This window comes from Varroa jacobsoni, unplaced genomic scaffold (genome assembly GCF_002532875.2).
Source record: "Varroa jacobsoni isolate VJ856 unplaced genomic scaffold, vjacob_1.0 scaffold_774, whole genome shotgun sequence".
Taxonomy (NCBI): Eukaryota; Metazoa; Arthropoda; class Arachnida; order Mesostigmata; family Varroidae; genus Varroa; species Varroa jacobsoni.
Window position 1 is genome coordinate 418653 of NW_019213676.1, and position 25882 is coordinate 444534.

The 25882-nt window shown below is 37.8% G+C and overlaps 2 long non-coding RNA genes across 4 annotated transcripts; one reads left to right on the plus strand and one right to left on the minus strand.

Annotated features, from left to right (window-relative positions):
• Positions 1–456: 456 nt before the first annotated feature.
• LOC147753064 (uncharacterized) lies at positions 457–9027 on the plus strand. The gene is made up of 2 exons (XR_015312355.1): positions 457–622; positions 8436–9027. It is a non-coding gene; the product is annotated as an uncharacterized LOC147753064 (long non-coding RNA).
• Positions 9028–16310: 7283 nt separating this feature from the next.
• On the minus strand, positions 16311–20472 carry LOC111263573 (uncharacterized). Of its 3 annotated transcripts, none has more exons than XR_015312354.1 (4): positions 19782–20472; positions 19013–19068; positions 17043–17644; positions 16311–16548 (listed from the first exon to the last, which is right to left on the minus strand). It is a non-coding gene; the product is annotated as an uncharacterized LOC111263573 (long non-coding RNA). The 3 variants fall into 3 exon arrangements; XR_015312353.1 differs by having other exon boundaries at positions 17043–17121; positions 17543–19068; XR_015312352.1 differs by having other exon boundaries at positions 17043–19068.
• Between the last annotated feature and the right edge of the window lie 5410 nt (positions 20473–25882).

Genomic DNA, 25882 nt, shown 5'->3' on the forward strand with positions numbered 1-25882 from the left:
AGCTATGTTAATTAAACGTAGATGCTGCCTGACGCAATGTAAAACTCTCTTTCTTCACGCAATACATAAATGGTAACTTGAATCTGAATTTCTGTAAAATCTGTGACGCTTACGTTTCAGCGGTGATAACTTTGCCTGCACCATTTTGTATGCTTTGTATTGAACCTTGAAATGTATGGGTGCCTAGTTGGGCTAGAATGAAAATCGTTAAAAATGCCTTAGAGGCACCCCTCCACTTTTTGCACGGCTTTTTGAAGTAAATTTATAGTAGGATGTGCTTGTCTACCTGCTGCCCTTCTTAAGGCGTGGGAAGCTCCGTAGTCTAACGGACTTTGATCGGGAGGATAAACGACTTGAGGCCAACGTTGACTATTCCCTAATTTAGTCGAGAATAATGGCGACAGGGCTTGGCGTTGCCATGTGCTGTTGACTGCCGTACTAACGGCCCGTGAATTTTTTGAGGAGATCGATATAGTGGCTCGCATTCATGGTTTTCTTTTCTCGTAGTAACGGATGCTCGTGACGTCTACTGTAAGTACATCCGGGCCTACTAGACACTGGCGCCGAACCCGATTTCTCTTGAGGCCCGTTCTCTCACCTTTCGTCTATATGTATGTTCCAGGTACGTTTTTTGTCGACTAAATTCTAATAATTAAATGTGGAATATACTAGCGTAGAGACATTTCATGAGGGATTCACTTTTTTCACTTAATTTCGACCTTTTCAGTTCTTGGGTTGTAATATTTTACATATGAAATGACAGCTTTTCAAAAAACTGGAGTATTCACCAACCGAATTTCATCTGTTCGTGGCATATAGTTCAAAATCAAACTAACTTTCAAGTCCGCCGGATTCTCTTGTAGCAGACCAATAGTATCTTGTCTATTTTAAATTACTACTATATCATCAGACAGTACCTAAAATGGTGATATTTAGTTAATATCGTGTTAAAAAAAAAAAAAAAAGACGGAGAGGCCAAACTGTCGCACACATAATAGCTATTAAGCGCTTACATCATCCTATTTATACTATGCTTTAGCACATTCTATAGTTCTATAGAAATCTAGTTACTGCTACGTGAGACTATCTCATAGAATGAATTGGTTTTCATTATTTTAGTTGCGTTTAGTGGAACACAGTGGTGACAGTAGTAATCATAATAAAAACTTGGGTGCGGTAAAATGGTCCGAACTAGCAGGACGCACTGTAGCTCTGATACATGGTGCCTAATGCTCAGTGCTCATAGCTAGTAAAAGTTCGAAACATTTCATCAGAAATAGCCACACAAACATTGGCTCGTTAGTCTAAAATTTATACTGCTTAATAACGTATTATATGCTCAGATATGCGTAGATAAAGACATTCATGGATTGTCAAAATGATGTACCGTTGAAAAAGCATACAAAGTTCTGGAAACCAGAATACCATACCGACCACTGGCCGTATAGTCGCAACAAATTAGTGTACTGCTTTTAACAATGACATGCCAGAACCAGAATTACGAGCAAATAAAATATACCAACGTTCGATACCATACTGTCGGTAGAGTATTTCGTGATGAGAGTAAATCCGTCAGTTGGCCTGAAGCTTACCGCTTCAACGAAGTATGCGCGTCTTAGACCAAATTTAGATCGAGTGCCTTCTCGTCTTACGTTGAAGGCATCGAGTAGTGAAAAATAATTAGATACAAGGTGGTTAATAAATGACAATCATCTTATGGAGCAGACCGGCAAGGAAAGGTACCATTTCTTGTTACAAGTACATCTCAGCAGCAGTTAAATGTCATATATATTAAAGGTCATATTAAGACTGTATAAATAGCTGAAGTTCATCAAATACGGAAGCCATGAGCAACAAACAATTCAAAGACAAAAAGTAGGACATACTTTTTGGTATGTCCTACTTTTTGTCAAATGGTGGTCGCTCGCCTAATACCACAAAACAGAAGCAAACCAGAAGCAAGCCAGAAGAGCGGGTGAATAAACGTAGTTCGAGAAACAAGGCTCACAAGTAGCAGACGACATATCGACAACAAGCGATTTTGACACTCGTTCGGAAACTATAACAGCTAGATTAGGGGTTCGTTTTACGGCGGAATTTTCGACGCAGTTATTTGCTCCGGTATTAGACAGCCCCTAAATAGGCTTATCAGGGTGCAAACATGGAGTTTTTAGATGTGTGAGCATCTCCTGCAACAAGATTGATTCGAGATTAGTGATAGGAAATCGCGTAAAACATTCACCTAGCAATCAACCAGCCCAGTCCTACCTTATGGAATACTGGCTACCTAAGGGGCGTACTTTCACTGCCTGGATTGTGGAGCAGGCGTTGTTCAGCTCTAGTTCAAGGTTATTTTTTCAAGGAAGCTCAAAAATTCAAGGTTAAATTCCTGCTACGAAACCCGAGAATACTTTGTAGATGACTCGATTTTTACCTAGACATTATCATCGCATTTTTCATGCTCTCTGTATCTTTGTAAATGAAACCTGCCTAGCGCTAAGGGGGCTTTCTCAAATCGTTAAATTTGCGTGCCATTTCGGCGTCAGATTCTATTATAGGTTATGATTACCCATTTCCTAAGCTAGTGGTTAGAATAAGTCAAGCGGCTTCTAGTGTTAGTTACAAGGGAAACTCATATATATGAGTTATAATATAATCGATACGGTTCAATACAGCGTTGAGTGTTCAGTCACGTGTATTATTTGTCTGCGTATGTCTGAATCGAATGCTGTCTCTGCGTACTGAAGTCTGTGCGGAAAAAAAATTCGTTGTCTAACTGCTCGCTTGCGCTCGGATACGGTTAGAAAAAAGACTAAGTTTAAGCGTCAAAACTTCTTAACAGGATTGTGTCTCCATTCCAATGTCGAGCGGGTTTTCAGACTTCTAATGTGGCCTCAAGCCATTTTAGAAATTGCTGCATTGTGACCTGGAATAGAGATGCCCGCAAGTTGTCTGTCGTAGATGAAGGTCCACGTACACGTTTCAGGTGGGGATGCACAAACAACGTTGGTCGTCTGTAACATATTTCCTAATTTTGAATTTATTTTAAAAGTAAAAATTACCACCGTCAACATGATTCTAGTTTCTCCTATAGAAAAATAAGAGGCTAAATTATGGCTGCGGCTATATTATTAAACCATAACGTGGTGGATTTATAAGCGAATAACAATTGATATAAAATGAATGAGGCGTTTTATGGAGCCAGAAGCGGTTAAGTAACTTTTGTAGATGTATACCAGGTATTGTAGCAATTTGATTACAATGCTGCACTAATTGGTTTTCTCCAATAGCTTGCAATTAGGCTTCAATAGAATCGAACTTCGCTGATAAGAGACCTTTCAATACAGAATGCCTCTCTAGAACGATACTAAGATAGTAAATTAAGATAAAAAAAATTACGCGCAAAACTTCCAGTCATTTTCCGTGTAGCTTTGGGCGTGTTATTTTTTTTATTTGATAGAGTACCCCCGATAACTAGCTATAAAACTAATTAAACTGTGCATTACCAAAGACGAATGACTAAACAGCATATTCTCTATGGATGAGGTCGTTATGAATTACGAGTTTACATATCTTCTCACTTTTTATTCGAACCCCTCACGCGTCCAAGCTATGACTGATACAGATCTTCCGGCCTGCATCGTGCTTCGCTGACAGCTTCTGCAGTGTACATTTGACATACTTCGAATCCTCCCCCCTCCTCCCCCTTCCTCCCCGAAAATATTTTTTGAGGATGTCACATTCGAAAAAGATGGCGTCTCAAAACGATCCAACGAGATCGATTCATTTTCGCTGGATAAGTCGAATCTTACAGCCACAAACCCCTCATGACGAATCACCTCATAAAGCAGACCTGCGTTCTCATTATAACTTCTTGCAGCAGATGACTTAACAAATGATCACATTTTTTTGCTAGAAGTGTAAAATTTGTCAACAACACGAACACAGGTATGATTCTGATAATTTTAATAAGTTAGATTAAAAATTAAAGGTTTACCAAATACGATCAAAGGAATAATCGCTAGCAAACGCGTAATAATTTAGAATGAGATTATCTCTAATGACGGTTTAGATTGTTCAACAAGAACATCTTATTACCCTTACATAAGTTTGTAGACCTGAAAAGAACTGTCTCTGCAAGTTGCCTATGGGTTTCTAATGCACTTATTGTCAGCGGACCAGCAACTCGTGAAAAGATCGTTTAATCAAGGACGACACATTGCCGTAAAGTATTTTTCATATGCTACAGCTACGATATTAATTTCCACAATTGTTGTAATGGAGTCAACTTGTATTTTTTTTTTTTTTTTTACCTACAAAGTCCTTAAAGGACACCTGTATTTATGGCAATCTCATCGTTTGCTATTAGATTCGGAAACGTTGATTCGCTGATTGGAAACGAAGTCTTTAGTAGCTGATCCAAATATCTCCTTAGCAGCATTTCTCGTGCACCTAAAATAAACTAAGTGTAACCTTCTTAAAAACAGTTTATAAATAGTTTTGTCTATATAGCTTGTCTATAGTCTATATAGCACTTAAATCAATAATATATTTGTGACATTTAAGAGAATGATGGAATAATTAACACTGACATATTTTTTTCTTATGTTTTTTTGTATATCAAATAGTTGATAGATCTAGGCTTTAGCTGGAAATGTATGCTTTCAACAACGTGCAGGCTTACCCTATTTCAACAGTATACCTATTGTATTTCCAATTGATTGCTTTCATTGAGCGCTCCAAATTGCCCTATAAACGGCCTCCTTCCTTTTAATTAATTCATCAGTTTAACTAATTATAACCGTCAATATAATGATGACGATAATTAGCTTGCAGTAATATTTCTAATTTTATTATCTTGTCATCGAGATAATCGTTTCTTTGTTTTTTTAGTACCATAAATTTAGCAGATTACGACACACGATGAATGAGATCAGCGGGCGGGCTATTTGCACGTCATATATCTTGTCCATTCTTGTTAGTATTATACATATATAATATTATTATATTAATTATTATTATTAATATATATTGAGAAATGAGCATTTCATCGACATGTGTAGCAGTTTTTCTTATTATATTCCCTTATGATTGTAGCCAATTCTTTACTTCTTGTATGCCATCGTTCGATACCTTACTATCGAAGATATTCAGGTTTCGTGTATGAATTAAATTAAAATTTCAATAGAATCATTTTTATTTTGAGGAGCCGAAGAACAATTAGTTTTTCCATTTTTTATGCTTATTATAAGTAACTTCTATAATAACTCATCCTCAACTTGGTCATTAGATATTATTGGAAAAGAGAAACCGATGTGGAAATTGAGTCTGGTTTCGAATGCACGACTTCATTTATTTAGGAACATATTGAGACGACTATAAGTGATTTTTTTCCGTCGTTATTGCTATTAACGTTCTTGTTGTTGCTGCTGAAGTCGTATTCATTGTCACAGTTTTAATGTTTATTTGCAATGAAGTCGATGTCATAATAGGCGGGAGAACAGCGCTTCAAATACAAGTCAATGCTTTTAAACAAGTGGCAAGACTCACATCAGGTCTGTAACGTGCGTTTTACAAAAGTGAAGTTCAGGTCTGTAACGTGCGTTTTACAAAAGTGAAGTTCTTTATCGTATTTGCTTGACTAAAGCATTTTTATCGGCTTATTTAATGAAGGTAAAAATAGGTACCAAGAATGTTGTAAAGTGGGACATTTGCCGTAAACGCAACTTTATAATACATCTCGCTACTAATAAACTTTTCAAAATTGTATCTCATACAGGGAGGGTGTCTATATGTATTATTCGTAGAATAAGGCTGGACAAATGGTACCTGTGAGCCTTCAAAACTGCAAAATTTATTTCTTAAAGCATTGTTAGTCTCGTACGGTTCGACATGGAGCGTATTACGCACCAAAACAGACTTTTTATTTAAAAGCCTGTAAGGGATCATGCATGAACTGGTTGTGCCCAGCTATTGGATAACAGGAAATGCTATTTACAGAAAAATGCCAGTCTGCAAAAGGCAAACGTTCGCCAAGATATTGAAGGTAGTCTTTTTATTCGTACACAATGTTGCAATATTTGATGGATATCAGCGCAATAAAGTTGAAAATATACAACAGTTCGCGTTTTTTGTTGCTGTAGTGGAAAATACAAAAAGTCACAATAAAATGGAGTGACAAAATGGCACTCTGTAGAGTAACACGTTTCTGATCTAGGGTCCACGTTGAAGGTAGCTGGGCTTACTAAAATTCACTTGCGCGCAGCCTGAATTTAGTGTTTTATATACTTTCTATAATTATTAGAAGTGTAGCCAATACAGCGTAGATTCAAACAGAAAAGTCGACTGGAGCGCCAGACCGTTTTTCGGTGACTCGGTAATTTAATCCTGTGATACACGCGAACGCGTGAGCTCCTACTAGGACAAAAAAGTGACCCTATCAATACCGTCATGTTTCAGCCTGAATCGGCATAATTAAATCATCCCAAAAATCGGCCATTGCCAAATGTAAATTCACATAATTCAAATTGCTTTCGGCGAAATCTACAGCGAAAATATCCGTAATGTACTTTTCTCATAGAGTACCTCAACTTCGCTATATTTACATGTAGGCGTTTGACAGGCGACATGAGGCCTGTCATATCTTTTAAGAGTTGTTCTGCAACTATTTTGATGACGTTTGGTATCAAATGATTCAAATTTCAGCACTGCTTCTGCAAAAGCTGTATTTTTAATTTTTTTTCTCATTTTAGAAGACCTGCTTCGTGATCAATACGCTTTACTTTCTGATTATTATCGGATGTATTGTTAATTGATGCTTAATTCGGAATTTTCTGTATTTTGTCACCCACTTCAGCACATTAATTCTTGGATGTAGATAGCTTTTGCTCAAACATTACAGTTTATTTTCAGCTAAGTGTGCTTCAAAATATATGGGAGGATTACAATAACTTATGAATCATCAGGCAAACACTTCCCATCAAACTAAATAAAGCAGAAATCTATTTAAGTTTGGCCCATTCTGTGTATAAGTTTTTCATGTTTCTATTAATTGAAATCAATTATCCTTAACAGCATGTATAAACAAATCATTTAGGATTGTGTTTTATAGATGAAAACATAATGTGAATATTATTTAATTTTCACATCTTTTTACCTTATCAAGAGATGTATGTACTGCAACAGTTTGACTCCATTGTTTTAGGTTTTACACGGGTACCCGTTGACCTCTGCTTTAATCGCGTTTTCTTTATCGGTCAGCCTGGACAAAGCTGGGCTCCTATGTAGAACTCTTCGTAAAATAGGAAACTGTCCTGGAAATGAAATGAGCCCGAACACGTTCGTGTGACGCTTCAGAGAAACTTCGTGCAAACCGTATCGTTCTCGCGCTATGTCGATTTTATACCGTATCGCATCGTATAGTAAACTCAACGTGATTCGTTATCTGTAGGATTCACTTTATGCTGCCGGCGATCTGATCCATCTCGTTTTGGCAATGAAGCTGTCGGGGAGTCAGCAAAAATAACTTGTATTTTGTTAATTTTGGCTTGCTTTCGATACTATCTAATGTAAGCAATATGCAATCACAAGAAACATAAGTTGTGATATTTGCACCCTCGAGAACATTGTTTGTCGGTATTAATCTTATGCAAGGGACGGAACACAGAGGTATTTGCAAATGTTTCTACATCAGCTGCTCATCCACGTGGTACACGTGAAGAATGCTGTACCCCATCGAACACATTCAACTTTCTAATGTCGCCTGGGTTACTCAAAAGTTTTGAGACGAATGTATAGACAGTTTGTATCTGTGGTATCACTTGAGTTGTCGTAATATGTCCCAAGCCAGCATCATGCTAGTACGTAAATGTCGTTTGTATTGGAAAGCAAGAAGGGCCGAGTAGGGTCCTTTCTTTTTCCTTAGGAATTTTTCTAGGACCGTTTTGTTGAAACTATACTTCCACCTATAGGGGGATTGTCAACAAAAACAGCTACTCTCAGATTGGACTGTGTCAGTCGGAAATATGTATCGCATATAGGCCTAAACCCCACCTACAATGTACACTCAGCTTTGGCAATATGTAATCCTCGGGACGCATGTATATATTAGGGAAACATTTTCTAGTTGTGTTGAAATATCGAGCAATATTTTTCAAATGGCCTTTTCAGTGCGTCTACAGAGCATAAGATAGCCTTAAATCGTCATATGATTATATATAATTGGTACGTAGATGCGAGACACGTGTCTTATTGTACCGATAAAGCCGTATATAGACATAAACAAATTAATATTATCTTACAAACTTGACATATTTATTTAATATATGAACAAAAAAAGCTTTAATTACTGATATATTTTTATTCTATAGCATGAAAAAGATTTATGCGTGTGTTGTTGTCATTGTAACCGCCTTCTTGTACTCGTCTTATTGCAGGATTCGGACGTCGTTGCCGTCACTCAAATTCACTCATCTATCGTACTTCATCACACGGCAGGGTATATTAAAAGGTAGCTCATGGTAATCATTGCCAGTGCTAGGCGCTATTGAACGGCAAACTATCAAGACTTCCTAACGAAATAATACTAAACGAATGACAAAAAAAAAAACACGCAATTGAGCAATAGATTCTTGCACTGGGTTCATGTGATTACATAATGGCTATAACAATTGTTTTATTTAAAAGGCAAATACAACATTTCGTGTGAGTAACAAGTAAAAGGGTCCTCATCTAATTCGGTCTGTCACTAAAGTTTTACTTCCTATGGGAAGTTATAGTGAAGAATCATATCATGAAGGCTTGTACTTTGCACCTACTGCTTTCTATTTTCAATAGCCCAAAACTATCACGTTTTTAAAAAATGGTAAGTCCGCATCAAAAGCCAAATTTGGGGAAAAAATATATTATGTTCACTTGACGATGCCCATAGTCTTACCATGTAAAGAAAGAGTTTTTTTGAGCATTTAGGTGTTGCAGGGTGACATTTTGAGAACGGTCTCAATAAACATTAACATAAAAAATACCTAATCATAATTTGTCTGTGTTTAAGTAAACTTTATAGTTAAACCTTGTTGTCTGATTCTCATCAATCATGGTCCGGAGAGTCAGACTGGGAGCATTTATTAGCTCTTTTTCCATTCCATAGTTTAAGTTGCACTTAGCTATGCACTATACTTTTACTAGTAATGAATCAATTATTCAACTTCTGATTGCTTTGGGAAATATGACATCGATACTATTTCTGACACAGCACGTTCTACTAGAGTTCTTAGGGCTATACAGGTGTATTATTGACGCAGCAGCCATGGAGAATATGGATACTCCAGCAGATTCTGATAAAAAAAAATATTGGTGTCGTCAAAGCCAGATGAGGCTTACTATTTGGCAAATTCTTGAGTTGTTTGCTAGCCGTCTTCCTTTGGAACGTCGTTATTAACAGTCTGATGACGAAAACGGGGAACATCCTCTAGGTTTCGGATACCATTTCTGAGGTTAGCAGAGCACTTCTTTTAGCAAAAGCATAATCTTTTAAGAGAGCGCGGGAATTTCTTTGCAATCTAATACATATATAGAACATCGTCTACGCAGGTTTGCAGTGTGAAGATAGTACTAGCATTCAAGACAAGGAGTATATGTGCAGAAGCTAATCGGATGAAGTCTGGCACAGTGGTGCACAGTGTATAAGTTCGCATGTTGACAGAGAAACAAAAAGATATCACATATGGCATTGTCAGATTTTTAGGTCTAGTCTCATCTTTTTGTTTCAGATAAACCGACTCTCCAACTATGCCAATACATACCAAGGCTTGTCCAAAAGACGACCAATGAATCGTCTGCTAACTATAATTTGTTTATTACCACAAACATAGAGCACCGCGCTAAAAGCAATTACAGATTTGCTTTTAAAAGCTGCGTGTTTACGTGCCGACGTTACGAACGGAAAGTATAAATAATATTGGTCTCGACTAATATTATCACAGACCAGCAGGTATCTAGAACTCTGCAACCGTAGGCGCATCCCTCCACGATATCGCGAGAACAAGCATTTATCACACGATGTTAATTTAGACAGATGCCTTTGCCATTTCCACTGTGTCAAAAAACTTCAAGACGAAGCAAAATTATTTTATTCTAAAGTTAAGTTGTTCAGTTGGAACTGATGCAACTACTGGTCGAAACGTTTGAATTCTGCCAAAACTCTGGGCAGGACAGTCGCTTCCAACCCACTCGTCTCCCTGACTATAGACAGAAAAACATTGTTCTTAACTAGGGAAAATATTAAGTGTAGCTGTATGCTCGACACCGCTACTCAGAACTTGCTTCTGATTTTTTCAAAATATTGCTTGCTCGAGACGTGTAGGTATCGGAAGGCAAATATGTTTGTAACCCTATAACAATCCTTTCTGCTCACACATTGAATTCTATAATTCACTGAGACTCTAAGGACGAGTGATGTGGAACTTGAATATTTATCTTCGTCAATCGAATGGAGCTTATATCTAGCTTTAAACGGGTAGCGGATAAATAAGACTGACGCGTGTATCTCTCTACTACCTTAGACTATTTAGTATAACATTTGGGCTCATTATTCAAGCTATTTCAAATAGTGGCCTTTCTTCTTTTTTATTAGTTAAATAAGATGCTTCCAGTAGAGACAAAGCTATTTTTTGATCGGCTTAGGCAACGAAGGGGATGTCTGTCAGTGGCCGCCTGATAGCATTTATGTTATTAAAACACACCGATCTTCCTAATTATGTATGAAACATTTTGCGATATTGGCAAGTTCACGCTTCGTACGTATCTTTTATGTTAACAGATTTTGTTAGTGCATAAAAAACATTTTCTAAGCTAAATAATTTTTTAGGCATATCTGAATGAGCAAGGTCAGAAGCGTTCAGTTTAAATAAATCAGCTACTGACTTTGCTTATACTGACAGAATATGCCGTACCTGAAGCGACCAGTTGAACAATTTCATATAGTGGATAACGTACAATGACGTAAAATAAATATCTGAATTTATTTATCAGCCCACGTTTCTGATACGTTGACATGAACACCCAAATGGCCGTTTTAGAAACATTGCCTGTTCTTCAGGGTTAAACATAACACAGATGCCGTCCACCGACAAACGTTATCTTTTTTACTCGCTGATTTTCTACCAGTAGATGCTTTTCTAGTTAAATATCCGTATATAACCCATCATGTTGCTAGTTTAGACGGATAGCTCATCTGGCATAGCGAACGGCGAGAGAAGCCATGGTTGTTCGATAAAGATAGCCTATGAAATTGTTTAGATAGAAAGATGAAGTTAAGTTTACAAACTTATTTTTGTTATCAGATTAACATCACTTGTCGCAAACTTGTATATGTCATTTGTCAATTCTAGGATATTCGGTCGCACAATGATGCAGCATGTCATAAATACACTTCATCTCAATGACAATTTGCGTTCAGATATGTATAACTATGTCACACAATAGAGTAGACAAATAGATTTTTAACAAAATATATTTAGTAATTATCGATTCACAAAACAATTTAATACACTGACCGTATAGGCTGACAGCGTGCTTTTGTGGAAAGCACTATCAATAGTATACTAAATACAATAAAATCCAGATTTCCCTTGTGGTTAAAATTCTCAAAAGGGCTCTTTCATAATCTATACGAACGATTACTACGGTGCTCGAGTTGAAAAAAGCCTAGGTTATATAGTTTGTCTTCAAACGAAAGCCATTTCACTGAATAAACTTAACGTAGCCTTCTAATTTTTTTTCTAAAAGCCTGCACAGTCAGTCGTCCACCGTTGTATTGTCAGACGTAAGCAACTGAACATAATTTTTCTAGGAGATACTTCATAGCTAGCCCGCTCGTTCCCACAAGGAGGTTAGGATTCCGACAGCCCCATGTTTATCCCTCACGCAATGTCTTCGTCCACGCTTTCCCACCATACATGTCACGGGACACGTGTGCCTAATGAGGCTCCTAAGGTGTTTCGCTTTCTCCACGTTTTGTTTTTACTGGAACACTCATAGCGGTTGTATGTTAGATATTATTATCGTTATTGTAGGAGACCATCTGAGTCGGGCGGTTTACTGAGCGGGTCTTTGATAGCCTTAAAGATCATCAATTTTTAAAATCAATTCTTATTGATTTGGAGGCCTGTTGACATAAGATAACTTCCACTCAATTATTTGTAATTAACACAAATCAATGACTTTTTTTTGGAGATTTAGCTAAAATCTCAGTTCAATGAAATTCGCGCGTAATGACATCTAGCAGTAATACTAAGGAATAAATAATAACGCAGACGACACTTGTTTTGAGTTCATTGTTACACTGCTTACTTTAAGAAACGCTATTGTAAAAGAAAGTAAAATCACACACAATTATTCCTTGAAAAATTCGATAATAAAAGTAAAAGGGTTGATAATTTTCAACAACTTCGATATCATTAAACATTCCTCAAATTATCATGCTGCAATGCTTCTTGAAGTTCGTCTCTTCGAAGTAGCTAAACTTAGAGTCTGTTCATGGCTGGTCGTTATAACAGCTTATCGCCGTCCTGATCAAGTTCAGTCTGCCCTTTACACCCTTACTCTGTGTCTGTGCATCGTATCACCATCGGGTGGTTGTTGTAAATTAGACTTCTGCACATAAATATGGGTGCATAAAGCTTACGACATTGATGGGCCATGTCTCAAAATTTTTCACAAAGGTAATATAAAGTCCATTAAATCCGCCATAGAGCGTTTACAGGCGTACAGACACAAGCATGATGAATACGGGTATCGAGATGCTCCCAATGAATCTTGGGAGATTATAGCCCTTTTGAAGCAAAGAAGAAGGAGGAAGATACACATTTCCCAACTCAACAAAGCCGTAGTCGGTTATTATTTTGTTCAGTTTGCATAAATTTTCCTACTTCTTGCAGGTCTCGTACCTGATGGTTTTATTTCGTCCTGTACATTTCATAGCCGGCGCATTGGACCACCCTTTTTTCGAAACAGTTTCCCATTTAAACAGGATACGACTTACGACAATACAGGCAGGGCACTCGAAGCTACGCCTTGGTGGTTATAGCAAAAAGGATCACAGATGCGGCTTTTTTTCCGGCCTTATCGAATGAGTGCTCTGCCTCATTTCATTATCGCCATCTTGCTTTAAACACTTCCTCACTACTTTTTCATTTCTTTTGTTCAATTGAAGCCCACCGCCATACTACCGTACGCCGAAGGCCATCCGGAACTCAAAAGCCTCCGAAGGCTTGTGTGGTGATGCTGGCAGGACCAGGTGTAGCAAAATGTAAACTCGTTGTCCATTGCGATCGCGGTGGTCTACGGTCGTTGCGACATCTGAAAGAATTGTCCGTGTGACGTTCAGAGCCAGTGAAACGGAGTGATATGCTCGACTCGATTAAAATAAGGTTGGTCCTTAATATTTGACAAAGCCGCCGTCGCACAATTATCTTCAGGCAAAACAGGCCAAATTTACGAGTGTCAGTTATCGTCGAGCGAATAGAGACTCTGATTCCGAGCCTTTTTGCTGCATTCAGTCTGCGGCGCCACATCAGTCGCAGAAACACGACCTCTAGTCTCTCTAGGTGTATTGTACTAGATTCTTGCTTCTCTTTTTTTCAATGCCGTATTGGACGTGCCTCGTTGTTCTGTTCACTCAGGACATATCTCGTAAGGCCTTAACATAATTCCTTGCTTGTCCATCATCGTCAATTTTTTTTGTTAGCCAACGTTCTCATGTATGTGGGTCAATGTGTAAATAGCAACCCAGTCCAATCTACCGTCTTCATATACACCTAAGCAATTAGAATCAAACCTCGGTATTAGTGTTGATTATGCAGGATAGTGTACTCATTGTTGTTATTCTGGTTGACTAAGTTGATTAACCAGACGAGGAGAGCAAAATACAGTACAGCATAAACATATCAATTCTACAATGTTTCCTCTCTTTACGGTTTCCATACGCCGTTCGAAATAATGCCTAGCGGCTTAAGTACCGGACGTACATCATAAAACCTCACGTACAGTCTGAATATACCAGACTCTTGCATCTTTTGGGCGTTCTAGCTATTATACAGCTCGTCCTTCCTTATTTACTCTTCTTTCTCACTCACGAAGTTTATGGCAGCCCCGTAATGAATTATTATAGAGCAACTGTGACAATACCTTAAGTCCTCAAATTTAGTACATGTCTTAGAAAAATTCCCTTGCAAGTTCCTTTATGCTGCAACATTTATAAGTGCAAGGTCCTGCCTCTGCCCAAGACATTTTTTATTATTTTTTTCCCGAGAAACTATTTAAACGGGATATACTATTTCAGTTCCTTATCCACTTCTAACCTCCTTCTCTTCTTTTTTTTATAAATTTGGTTACTGCAAAGACTTCCCTATTGAGCCGGCCTTGTGAGCTGTGTTTAATGACGTCACCAAATCGGCAACAAAGAGGCGGTTCTCTAATGTTGCCAAAGATTTTAATTGTCTTAGTAATTTAGTTATTATTCTATTTTTGTTTTTCTGATAATACTTCTTACTGGTCAGTGAGTTATTTAATTGCACGACTAATCCAAATGAATGTTTCGAGTGATCCGTCCGCCATTGTACAGCTTCTTGAAGCCGTAATTACATCCTATGTTGTATCCTTGCTAAAACTATTACTGTCAACGCCGCAATGGAAACGAGCAAGCAGCCTGTCGTCAGGAGCTTGACTCATTATGTAGTCTCCATTATATTCAACCGTCCTGACTTTCTCTTACTATTTCTGCTTGTCCATTTTTCCCGTTCTATATAACAAATCACTTGAATTCAACGATTCGTCTCTTCTACTCGGCCTCCATTCGCAATTTCTCTTGGAGAAGCCATATTAGTCGCCTTTTTCCGAAATTTCTACCTCGCTCGGAAATTCTAACATTGTCTATAGATTATTGATTATTATAGATTATTGTTCGTCTCTTAAATTTTTTTACAGTCTAGTCCTGCTATGGCTGTGAAATGAAGTAACTTCAAGCTTTACATTTTTAGGCATTTCTAAAATAAATTTAGGCCATGTGATTGGAAATAACGATAAAATCTTAGCTTGCTAGATAAAAAAAGAGCTTGTAGAACTCGAAACTCATATTTTCACTTAATGCCACCTGGCGCGAATTTAGAGAAGCTTGAACAATCTGGTGTATGAGATCGGCTGTTTATTGCTTCATATAGTATCGCAACAATTTTAGAAAGCAGCTATGCGAGTGGTTTCGTAAAACACTACCTTTCATATCTATTTGTAATAGCCCGGCATCAAACGGCTGGTTGTGAGAGAAGAGGGCTTTCTAATACTTTAAAGGTGAAACAGCCACGTAAGTGCGTAGCCCTTGCAGGTGCCTGTTTCTTGAACTGAGCCTTCTTCGAACTTGCTACTATCAGCGATTATGAGTACACTGATTTGTGCGATTAGAGCCTCATGATCATGTTGTTCGACCCGTTGAATATCCATATTATGTATATACATATGCCATAAAAAAATATTTATAATGCTGTAATTGCTTCTAAAATACGAGGGGACGAAAACGCGGAAGGAGATCTTGGAAGTCAGCCCCTTTGTATCCTGGAGCAGAAAAGATTGCTATGTATTGCCTCTACCAGAAAGATCTAAGCCTTGTGAAAGATTTCTATGAAGATAAATAAGAAAGTGCCGAGAGCTGTGGTGAAAACCGATCTATCTCAAAACGCACGGACGTTAGCACTCGGCTCTGGTTAACAGAAAAATAGCATCTTTGTTCACCTCGGTTGAAGATTAAACAAAAGGGTTTCGCAGATTCTTGAAGTGAAGATCGAAGATGAAGATTTAGAGGCGCTTGCTTCTTCTTACTTTGATGCTACAACAGTAGTCCATGCTTTGCACCTCGTAACCTATGCTGTAAAATTGATCTTCTAAGATATCCCTCCCAGTGGGTGAATACAGCTGAACCGGCAGGACATTACTGATTTAAGTATTTAGATTGAATGAATTGAGCTAAACCGATGTTATTGTACGAAAACGCTTGGTCTTTACATCGCAAAAATAACGGTGGAAAAAACGCAGGGGTTCTGTTTAGGAGTTTTTTATTCTTCACTGAACGTTACTTTAATCACTCAAATTTCCGCTGCTTAAAGCGGAGGACTTGGTATCACCAAGTCTATCGACTTTTGAATATCTACATTATTCTAAAAAGAGTTAGCTTTTGGGTAACCAAAAAGAAAACAGATTTCTATCTGGCAATGTCCAAAAAAAAAAAAAAAAGAAAGAACAAGTAACTTTCAATTCAACATATCATAAAGAGTTAGTCTGAGATCTTGTAGAAGGTCCGTTCGTTTCATATTTTAAACTGTGCATGCAGATTTCTACAAGAACAAAAAGTCGAAGCACAGATCTTACACGCTAACCTAAATAAACGTGTTTAAGCCTTTAAGTCCGGTTTTATTATCCTTAAATATTGCTGTAGTTGGCTGACTCCTTCTGTCACGATACGTAGTATGCACGCGATTTCGGATGTAGACCAGTTCACCTGTTCTGAAGTTTTGTAGAAAAACACGTTACTACTGCATCATCGTAGGAACACACAGGGTTTCAAGATTAGTTGTCGGACCTAAACATTCTATTTTATTGCCTTACTGAGGTAGCGTACAACAAAATAAGCAACACAAGTTGGGAAGTTTACTAAATCAAATATAAGCCTACATGATTTAAACAAAAACTCAGAGTGCTAATAAATAGTTGTCTAATATATACACAGATACTCATAAGCGTTAAGTTATCAGTGAATATACTCAAATATGGTCGTATCTCACATAGATTATTGATGTAAACTTGGCCTAGCTCTAACGAATGCGCTTGCTTGTATTCGTAACTGGTAATCCCTCACAACGCAGTTATCAGATTTGCGCAATGCGTCGTTTCATTAGAATGAGATGAGCTTTTCAACAGTTCTTTCATCAGTGAAAACACGAACTACGTCCCTCGTTTTCCCTTGTTTGCTTTTCGGCTTCAACGCAGTTCTTACTTACTCGTAATCGGCTGCACGCTGAGGTTTTCCCCTATCTCAGCGTACTTCTTTTGTCCAACGGTTGAAACGTTTCGTCATACCTTATGGAGAAATGCAGAAAGATTATCGTAACGACGTTTACCATCTTCTCCTAGTCACTGTCGCGCTCCGGACACGCGACGTCAAAACTCTCTAATGGCTGCCTACGGCATAAAGGCATCATGTAGGAGGGTCCTTTTTTGCAAATTTAGGCCGAGCAGATCAGCTCAAAATCATGGATTTTGAGCGTGTTTTCGGATTCCATCGTACAGCAAGAAATCGACTAGTATCCCTTCCGGCTAGGATGTCTACGCTCATTTAGAAAAAAATGTTGAATCCGGTGAACGTTCATATTTGTGTAAAATGTGATCTTGTATTAGGAGGAATAAAGGAGGAAGAATTTTACTGAAGTAAACTAATCAACTGGATTGAATGTTTTCGCCCGTCGTAGATGTGGTTGTCAAGTGGGATGAACAGTATCACCTAATAGTAAGATCGTCGACGGCAGGACATTTTGACAGGTCTCAGGCTTGAATCATCGTTGATTAGGTTGGCCTTGATTTTTCTCTAGTTTAGCCTTTCCATCTGTAACTTGCAGATTCGAGATCAAGTAGAATTATCTTTGTGTAGCAAGGAGAAAGACGCGATCGACAAGAACAATGACGTAGCTCTCATATTTTCGCTGAAAAATGCTTAATCGATAGGAAGCATCCATGGCGGAGCTTTAGTGAAGGTCGTTGTCCAGTGAATAAGCTTTCTTATTCGCATCGATAAGCGGTGATATAAGCTCTAAACGTACGGCCAGTACTTATACCGTTACGCATTACATTAGGTATTATAAGCACTAATATTGTCAGTATTCGAACAGACCTAATATGTGAGTTTAGACTTCGAATCGACTAAAAGACCTGAGTTAAAAATAAGCTTTTAACGTTCATATATATTAGGGTCACTAAGATCAGGGCGATTTAGGGGTTCGAGAAAGTCTTCTATCAGTTCAGATCGTTTCAGAGATTAGCGCCTTATGGAGTCGTCCATAGAAGAACCAAGATGTCACTTCGTTAGTTTTTCTACTTTACATCTTTTAGTCAGTTAACAATATGGATACAAATCTGCTGGACTATGTTGTGCATAACGGAACTTGGCATCACTGACGATCGCGCCATATTAACGTCTCGGCGCTGCGGACCGTGATTACGGCATCGTCAGCGGGGCCGACAGTGAACGAGGTTTCCGCGAAGATATTTTTCATAGAATTTGAGTCCATTATAAAAGTGATTGGCAGACTACTTACAAATCAAATAGTGTATTCTAATTTGTAACTATATAAAACCGGAAGTTACATTGTGTAACACTAACTGACCGGAACCACCATTTTGCGGTTTAAAAACCTACAAAAAGTACGGAAAAATGGCTATATTTAATTGCACGTTGTTGGTCACTGTTAACTGATCTTGTCGATTTTTTTTTGAATGCTCCCCCAGACGAACGAAGCACTCGCGTCGACATCTCAACCGCAAATTACGTAAAAGCGTATAGAGAAATTGCTGGAATTATTTGTTCTTACTACAGTTCAGTAGATTATTATCTTTTTCTTAAAAACAAGAGTACTTTTTGCATGCAAAATAATTTATGCTGCTATGCAAAAAACTGACGATGTGCATAATCCATTTGCAATTAGAAGACTTTGTTTACTTTCCGCCGAAATGACTGGACTATAGAACCTCTAGCGAATTATACTACAAGTAGAACTGGCCTACGCAATAGCTGTTATTTCTGGATCGTTTATGCATAGTTAAGACTAATTTTTTCCAGGTAAATCATCCAAATTGTCTAGATATTTTCTCGTCAGGTAAAATATAAAGTTAAAGACAAAGTGCCATCTGTTTCGTCGAAGGTGATATAGTATCGAGTATAACATGTCTGTGATACCGAGTTCCGTTTATTCCGTACATAGTACTGATCTGCGATTTTCTATATCTAATCTGCAGGCGCTTCCGGGCCACCACCTATAAAAAAAAAAAAAAAAAGTTATGTAGTTGTACTACTATCGAGCTCAAAAACGCTTTTCTTATTTGTCATCGATTGCCTCAAACATACGAATGGATATTATTTTCACACAAAATCTATTTCAAGCGCAATACATAGAGAATCTTGTATGCATTATCTACGGTATTATACCACCAAAGCCACTGGCCTAGAACCTTCAGTTTTTCCCGATCTCTATCTACGAAATGATTACTATTTATTCCCGTTCGTTATTATGGTTTGTAAGCCTTTTGCATCCTACGGGCTGTCTTTAGAATAATAAAGCAGACTTAGCTACGTCAATTACTTATTGTTTCGCATTGTGATAATTTTTTGGCTCACGGAAACACAAAAAAAATGGCGCTAAGCTACTTTGTTTGCGTGAATAACTCCATTTCTGGATAAAATACGAAAAATCGTTTTTAACGTAAAGAAATAGTCAGCCGCCCAACGTCGTACAAAGGCATCATTACATCTTCACTTTGACGCCAAACAACTTTTTTTTTTTTAATTTCATCTAGCTTTTGGCTAAGCTCGACTTGATCCACTGAACTTTTTAAGCTTTTCAATGACGACATTTTTATTAACTTATCATATAAAGGTGACCAGCTATTACAAGAATCCCTTTAATTATGAAAACAAAAACTAAATGGGAAGCCGTAGTTTAATTAACTTACTAGATGAAGTTCCTTACCTTATGAGATAATTCGCGCGTCTTAATTCAAACCAAAGCCATATCCAACGTGCGACACCACGCGATGACCTGCAGCTGGAAGCCATTTAAATGCCACTTGGCAATCTTGTTGATTTTTATTCGCTGTCGCTGTCAAGTTTGACAGTTAATCTCTAATTAGCAAGCAAAACCTAGTCTTCGATTGTATATCGTATATATACTTATACGATATAGGTCGTGTATCAACCAGCATTTTAATGACAGCATCTATTCGATACATGGAGATATTTGGATCTTTTACGGCAAAATAGCTCCAGCAGAAGCAATCCTTTCTTCCGTGTACTCTGGGTTAGTTCTCAGTACCAGAATTGGTTCCACCGAACGCCGGCAATCGTTTGCTATCGTAACAATTTGTTCTCTCGACTCAGATGCAGGACCCAGTCTATCACAGCGTTTGCCAGATGCGGGTCCACGCAACCTCTATCATATCTGTTTCCGTTCGTAAAAAGCCGTCGACTGTAAAACGGCCAATGAAAATATGGAATGACAGGAAATTAGTAGAATTTTCTCAATTAGCATAACTCAGCCTATAAACATGGCAACTGCACTAACAAAAGCTCAATTGATGCATTTAGGAAGAACTCATGATCTTCATCTATTGTCATTATAAAGCTGTCTATGTCTACATCCTTCTGATTTTAATGAAAAGAAAAACGATTAAGAAAAATTGAAAATGCTACGGCGTATTCATCTTTGGAGCTTGATGTAATAATAACATTTCATGGCAGTACGAAAGGATTTCGTAATGATACATAACATTTGATCACCGACGAACGGCAATCTATAATTTACGTACCAATATAATGCGTATCCTGGGGTTCGGATTCTTTCTTATACCTTCTGCTTCGATTCAAAATTACCGGATCTCATATGCTACCCGGAGCTTCTTATCCTCACCGTTGTATGTATGCTGCGTGTATCTATAGTATATGTGCATATAAGTTATACTATTAAAATAATATATTGACAGTTTGCAAAAAAAAAAGCATACATAAAGCTCAAGTGCTTCCACGTGCTTCAAAGTTAAACCTAGTTTTTCTGTGACTTTTTTCCTTAGAACCGTTAGCCTCTTTTACTATCCTTCTGGTATTTGAGGAAAACATGGTTGGGCACCCACCAAGTCAATTTTATCTCATTGAATAATTTCATCATAAAAGCTACTTGATTTATTTTGTGGTTAAATACAGAGTAAATTGTCGAAAAAGAAAGCGCAGATGTAAGGGCAGCTAATATATATTACATATCTGACGAGGGCGTTAAAGGAGATGAGTAAGGATAAATTAAGCAATCCAGTCGGCTATTTTTTGTTTTCATTTTCAAAGCTAACTGTAGATTGAGTGGAGATTTATTCAACACCAGCGTCTAACGTAAATCTGTCGCATGTATACAGTCTCCCGCAAACTGTATAATTATATTTCTCTGAAGTGCCGTAACTAAATTTAAACATTTCGTACACGCAGGCCAATAATGTTTTTACTCGAAATCAATTCTAACGGCATCCATTATGTTGTTCGATCATCTTTTCGTTGAAACCTTTGTCTTGAATTTGTCAATCTGGCATATAGATACAATCCTTCTAGCGCATTTCCTCCGAACGGCATCATTTTATGCTAAGACCGCCATTGCTAGAATGACTGTAGGTAAAGTCCAGGCCGCGCCAGTCAAGCTGATCCAAAAAAAAAAACCATTTGATTTCTCTGTGAATTTGAAAAATCTGTTTGTGTTGTTTCTACGAAAATAACCAACAATTCTCACTAAATGCATTTAAAAAGCTAATTAAAAAGTATAAGGAAAATTCAATCCTGCCTAATCGTTAAAAGAATAAATCAAACCTACAAAACATGTAAGTAATATCAGGAAAAAGTTATTACGTAAACTTCTCTGGTCAAGAGCTATAGGCTTGGAGAAATTACTGTGATTGTGAAGAATTTTACAAATGTAAAGGACAAAATACATAAAAACATCAATGGGATAAAACAAGGTTCTGCACGAATAGAAATATCCTTTTTGTTATGTTCGTTTGTTTGGTGTTACAGTGGCAAAAATAAATTCTTATAGTAACTATTTATCACATATCATAGTATTTTATATATTTGTGCTCAATTACGGTTTTTGACGACAGATTTTACTTCTCAAAACCAATGTTGTGAGATGCAAATCTTTGGTAAGGAAACATGACAAAAGCAATAACGGACATTTTAGAAGCATGGCACTAGCAGAGGAAGCTCGCAATTGTGCTCATAAATATAGCTCACTAAGAAAATCCCATTAACTACAGGAAATCTAATCAGGTTATTGTCTTTGTGCGAGCCTGCTTTGTCAGTCGATATTGGGAACAGCTATGATGATCACACCATGGCTGTCATAACGTAGAAAAAACAAAAAATAATTTTTCGGAAATAGGGAGGTCGAGGTGTCAACCGATAAGTAATTAATCCAAATGATGCACCGTAAGCTATATAATTATACCTGAAAAAAACAAGCACTGAACTAAGTTGATCCAGCCGGAAACTAATAATGAAGCCACTCAGGCACATGTATCTGCTATGTTACCACTTTTATATAATTCAGTCGTACACCGTTCCTGTTTACGTTTAAGCCGATTATTCGTACAGCTTTCAAAGGATATATTTCCCCTTGGTAGCTATTTGCGGTCTCGGATTCAGCTACATTCGTGGTGTTATTCCCCCCAAAAAAGGACACTCATGTTTTTTTTTTAGATATTACCTATGTAAATGTTTAATAAGATTTTATGATCTGACGGACTGAGATTGGGGCTATATCACGGGGGGTGACACGGAACGTTCCGGTTGAAGCCATATGTTTTTCGAGGCGAGTTTAATCGGTATCTGGAATCAGTTTCAACGGAGTGACTACACTTGCACAGACATAACGATAATTGGATAATACTGGCTACACTTAGCTCTGCCCTTCATAACCCATTACTCATGCTTTGATATTTTTTTTTATGTAACGATAATAATGATTAGCTTAGAATTGTAAGTAAAAGAAAAAAATTTCTTTTTGAAAATTGAGCGTACGCTTCGACAGTTGGTTTATAACTAATTCGAGGTTAAGCGTCAGCTCTGAAATCATTTTCGACGAACGTAGAGAGCAGCAGCTTTTCAAAAAGCTATTGCTACTGGGTTTGCCCCGTAACAATAACTACACGAACAAATTGCAAAACCCAAAATAATAACGTTCTACCCGTATAGCAGCTGCCTTTTCTTTGCATAAGGCTAAATGCCATACATTTTCTATATTTATAAGCGATTAACGCAGGTAAACCAACTTCGCAAATCGGTGAAAAGTCAATTACAAGACAGATGCAATGCTCAGATGATAGCGAAAACGTTGTAATTTCAAAAAGAGGAGATAAACCAGAACACCAAAGGGAACTAAAAAGCACAGCTGTTTGAACTTGAGGTAATAGCGCGCAGGTTCGCAAAAAAAAGGATAAGCACGGATCTGAGCAAGGGCACTATTTGGAAACGTGAACTATTTCTCGATGGACCTTATTTCATTCACTAACTGGCAGAAACGCCAGAATAACTAACAGGATAAAAGCTAGAACGGAGAAAGTAGAACATCCCCGTCATGATTCCCCAAGACGCCTGATGCTTGATATGACGTGGGTCAATCACGATGTTAATCTACGCGTCGGTACAAACACGTACAATCTAAAGGCGACTAGCAAAGGCCGTTATTCCAGACGCCTCAAGTGTGCTATTAGAAGCAATCACCTATGAGAACACAAGTCAGACCTCAACGGCTCTCCAAAGAAAATCTGCTATGTACAACGCAACAACATATTCCAAACGATTGATTCAACCGTGAAAAACCATTGAAAAACCTTAATTGATTATTGAAAACAAGCGCAATAGTAACGGAAATCAAGTGAAACGATATTTTATAGATAACACTCTTATATGTTTTATGTCGCCGACGCAACTGTCCAAATTCTGAAGTGCGTAATCTGAAAGTAACCGTGATTTACTCTTTCATCACACGACATATCAGCCAGTGCTTTGTCAGTCCTATTAGATTAGATACAACAAAATTTTCACGGAAGATGGTAAACGTGCGCGTCGGCAAAGACTTCATGCAAGTTCCTACTTTCCGAGATTAGTGGAGCAGCTTTATCGGTTGTAGCACCTTTTACGAATACAAAAGGGAAAAGCCTGCGCCCTCTGATATTCACAACAAATAATTTCGTATAGGTAGCACAACGGAGATTATATATATATCTCTCATATATGTAGTCTCATATACGTAGACTTCTTAAACAATAAGGAAAGCTTTATACAATTTTATAATTAAGTTAAATTTCATAATTAAACATTAAAAGAAAATAGCCATATATTTGACTATAAATCAAAACGGAAATGCACTAGGCTTTGCTACCTTTATTTTAACTGTCGTTACCCTTATTTAATTGAGGGACCTACTCTGAAATGGGCATTTCATTAAATACTTTACAATAACACAGTCGTATACGAATAAATATTCCAAAACTAAGCGAAGATATTATTGTGACATGACAACATGTTTACGCCGTAAAATGGGGTCGTGAAATATTATAGACCTAATATTCGGAATTTAATTTACTTAAACTATTAGTAGATTAGTACAGATCTTTCTATTTTTTTTCTAGTTTTACGTTCGGTATCGCCGTTAGGCATTTCATCAGACGATTGGTCCCAGCACGATACGAAGTGTTTTCATGCCCCGATTCGAACCTAGGCCACAACCTAAGTGTCACCTAAGTTATGATGAATCGATTCTCAACCTTTTTTGAACATAGCAGTAATTGAATATTAGCGCGAGTGTATCAGGTCACGCAAACACGTCTTCACTTTGATGCCACTCTCACATTCGATGAGCACTACCTCGATAAGTGCCTCGGTAATTCTCTTATAGATGAACTTTTAATTCTGGGCAGATCGATTAAATTGTTACTTCGCGCACGACTCCATGTACCTGCCTGAATCCTCTAGACCAACTAAAGGTTTTCATCAGCATGAACATGATTTGGATTATTGCCCTATGATAAAATGTATTTCAGCGCCCATATTCTCGTTGCTACAAAACAAGCTCCGTTCCGTGGCACTAAAATGAAGTCTGTTGAAGCGTATTATGCATTGAACCACATCATGATCTCACACCACCGTCCGGTAAGCTTCATTGGTGGATTCTCATCTAAAATTTCCGGTTATGAAAATCTTGTATAAACAAGTTGTTCTCTTAACTAAAAGCTTGACACAGCTCTTAGGGTTTTCAATAGGAAAGAACGCGATAAGGTCACGCTCAGAGTGTCAGCTCGGTGGAGTGTACGTTGGATCTTCGTTCATTCCAAATCTGACGGGCGAAAGATTATTGCAGAGTTGTCGATTTCGTATAGGTTAAATGATTCGGTCACAGTGAAAAAGTTAATACGTGTCCTGCGTACGAAAGTTATTATTTCACAGGTATGACACAGGCATGCACAATTCAGCGAATGGGAATCCTGCGGATAGTGCAGGTGCCTTTACGTAGTCGAACTTTTTATAATTACCACCTAATTACAGACGCCCTATTATGTCGTGTATACAAATTAGTATTATTGTCAGTCTTTATGTACATGAAATATCTCGCTATACATACACGCGTGAGATATATGACTGGACAATGGGCGGATCTAGTCTTGTTAATGTTGCAACTAGACGCATTGGACTCATGGTTTCGAAGTCTCTGGGGCAACATTCGTGGCATTTTTGGGTCGGCGTGAAAGACAGGACCCGAAGGACTGGCGCATCCTCGCGTCATTGTAACTATCCTTCATAGCATGCCTGAACAGGTAAAGCGCAACCTGAAGTCGCTTCTAAGGTTACTTGAGGCGAATCTCTGTTACGTTACAAGTTTTACGTTAGTTATCGCCGCTAGTCATTCCAACTTTAGACGAAGCTGCCGAAGTTATTTAGCCTAATTTAGTGAATGGTTTTTGCAGCGGGCTAACAACCTCTTGTGATGGAGAACACGTTCTCAGAAGGAATCTCTCAGCCCATCGAACACGCACCAATTGC